The sequence below is a fragment of the Drosophila suzukii genome, chromosome 3 (assembly GCF_043229965.1).
Source record: "Drosophila suzukii chromosome 3, CBGP_Dsuzu_IsoJpt1.0, whole genome shotgun sequence".
Classification (NCBI taxonomy): Eukaryota; Metazoa; Arthropoda; class Insecta; order Diptera; family Drosophilidae; genus Drosophila; species Drosophila suzukii.
The window spans coordinates 56526732-56529812 of record NC_092082.1 but is presented as its reverse complement, the minus strand read 5'-3'; positions in this window follow the sequence as shown (position 1 = coordinate 56529812).

The following is a 3081-nucleotide window of genomic DNA, read 5'->3' as shown; positions in this document are numbered from 1 at the left end:
GCTAGGGAGGGTAAGTTAATTAGGAGTAATCTACTAGAATAAGAAGGTAAAATTAGGTGCACATACAAGTTTAGGCGCCTTAAAGCAAATAGCAAAAAGTTCTTCTTACAGATTCGATGGGATCAGCATGAATTCCTTATTGGGGATTCCAGACGGGAGATCCATACTCAAGTATCGGGTGGACAAGGGAAATAAATAAGGTCTTTGTAATATAAGGATCATCAAATTCCTATGACCATTTTTTAATAAAGCCAAGCGCCCCCCTAGCTTTATTCACAATATACGAAATATGATCAGCAAAAGAACGTCAAGATCGTTTAATCTAATATAGTTTAATTTAATTTATTTAATATAGCTTATTTATTTTATCGAATGTAATATCATTTTTCATCACAATTGTTGATATCAGACATTTTTGTTAAAGGAGCGTTTGCCACTACTTTTTACCTCGTTAAGAGGTGTTTTTGTTTGATATCAGAAGTTTTTTTTTGCACAAGAGCTTAAGTACCCCAATACCATGACTAGGAGTTGTCCCCATGAATATTAAACTTTTTAATAACAAGTTTTATCGCTTCAATAACCTATTTTAATAGCACATGTTTGGAATCTCAAGAGCTGTATAGTTTCGGATTCCAAGAGAAACCTGTCATTTCTTATATTTCCCGCTGAACTAGCGGGTTTTTCCAAAGTGGTAGAACAAATAGATCAAGTTTCCTATTTCGAATGTAAAGGACCCTAAAACCATAACAGATTTTTCGTTTGAAAATATCTAATAAGAATATTTTACATCAAATTGGTTTTTTCTTGATTATTCCAATAAGTATGAAATATTTCGTATACGGAGCTGAAACGAGTTGCACTTTTTATCGCTTAATATCTTCCAAACGGTAATTTTGAGGGCAAAAAGTGTTATATATAAAAAGTTGTGGAATCTTAAGGGCTATATGATTTGAAATTTAAAAAGAAATCGTTTGACTTAATTTGGAGAAAATAGTCAAAAAGTGGTTTTAAAAAATAACTTTTTGTCATAACTCGAAATCTATTATATTTAGACAACTTTACTATATGAAGGGTATTTAGCAAATTATATTATCTTTTCGGAAATATATAGCACGTTTCTGTAGCATTAGTTGTTTAGATACTATAAGCATTTTTTTTCCGCTAAACTAGCGGGTTTTTCCAAAAGTCGTAGAACAAACGTTTTCTAATTCAAGCTACTTTATCCACCCATAGGGTTTCCAAAACCCTATAACTAAGATGGGATGCATACAAACCCACAAAGGGACAAACATTTTCATTTTGGGAAGAAGAAGAAGAAGAAAGAAGAAGAAACAAATCCATATTTCGAATGTGGTAAGCAGTCAGCCACTCGAAAATATAATTCGTTTGACTTTCTGTACGATTTGTCCAAAATCCTAGTCCGATTAAATCCGACAACGGTAATTAATAAATAACTTCGCCATTTTTTTTTCGATTTTCCTTTTGCTACTTGCGGTTATTTCCTCCTTTTTTAATTGCATTTGGCCGTTCATCCATATATACATACACTTATATAAAATCGAGAAAAAATTCCAAGCTTAGAAGAAATATTGTGCAAATATATGCCAAGCATACAGTGAGAATTATTTAATTTCCAGTGCTCTGCCAATTCAGGCCCCCAAAACTTTCCAAGTTTTTTTCACTGCGGATATAGAGTTGCTAAAATACTTACACATATTATTCGTTTTTCTCGAATACAGTCCTAATACAAAGAAATCGAAAACGTCCATCACAACGCATACCCGCCTTAATTAATAATTTAATAAATATAAAACCTGCGAACATTACATCAACAAATTACAAATCTACGTACATATCCATATCTACATACTTATCCGTATCTACATACACACATACCTCTTACATGCACATATGTTTTTAATTCCCACCATCCCGTTCCCACTAATTAAAGTTTTCCGTCGGCCATCCGATTAAATACCGTATACATATACCAAAAAGGATAAATACCATAATTTTTTTGAACGGGTGATATACAAACTCCTTCAACACCGATCCTAATCCGTATTATTAGGTTTAATTCCGCAAAGTAACCAGGTCGGTCCGTGCTCCAATTTCACATCGTTTCACTGTTTTAGAAGTGGGCCAGGTTTCCTATTTTTTCGACATAAACAAAATAGAGCAGATTCTAACCCAAAAAAGGTATTTTTTTTAATGTCCGTTGGAAGTGATAACAACAAGTTGTCTATTCCACCTGCCGTAGTCCCAGGCATACCCGTAGATCCGCCCGCTCAGATCGGCTGAGTGAATTTTAATCCAGGGCAAACACTTCTTCGCCGGTCCCTCACACCTTTCCATGCTTAACATTCGCCAAAGGACGTGACGTCTTAAGAAGGAAAAGCATCCTGTCCGCACATATGCACGATTTCTCCAGATGACGGCCGACGAGCGGTCGGCATATATAAAGAGGAAGCAGCTGTGTCTGAACTGCTTCGCACGAGGGCATCAGCTGCGTGATTGTGAAAGCACTCATAGTTGCTTACTACACGAATCCCTCCCCGAGACCCAGATCAAGACTAAATACGCCAGTTACCACCGCTTCCGGGTCCACGGACTCTACAGTCCAAAATAACTTCGCGACGGGGTATAGATCCGTCTTGCTGGGCACCGCCATAATTGACATATGTCACGTGGGATCGAATTATAAGGCTCGTGCCATGATAGATTCAGAATCAGAGGCAACCTTTGTTTCTGAGCGGCTGTTCAAATTAATTTAGTTGCCTAACCAAGTAATCCGAGCCCAAGTATCAGGCTTAAACCAGACAATATTCGCTGAATCTAAAAAGCTCTGTCAGTTTACCATCCGCACTCCGACCAGGCCTGGCTTGCAAATAAGCACGTCGGCCTATGTTCTTCCTCAATTAGCTGGAAACCTCCCATCTTGTCCGATTCCGCAACAGTTTCTACGGAACTTTCCCGAACTGCTACTAGCGGATCCAAACTTTTACTAACATTTGTGGGTCTCTCCTCTGTCAAGAAACCATTTTCGGGTGGATCCTAACAGGACCCCTTCCTGCTTCAAGG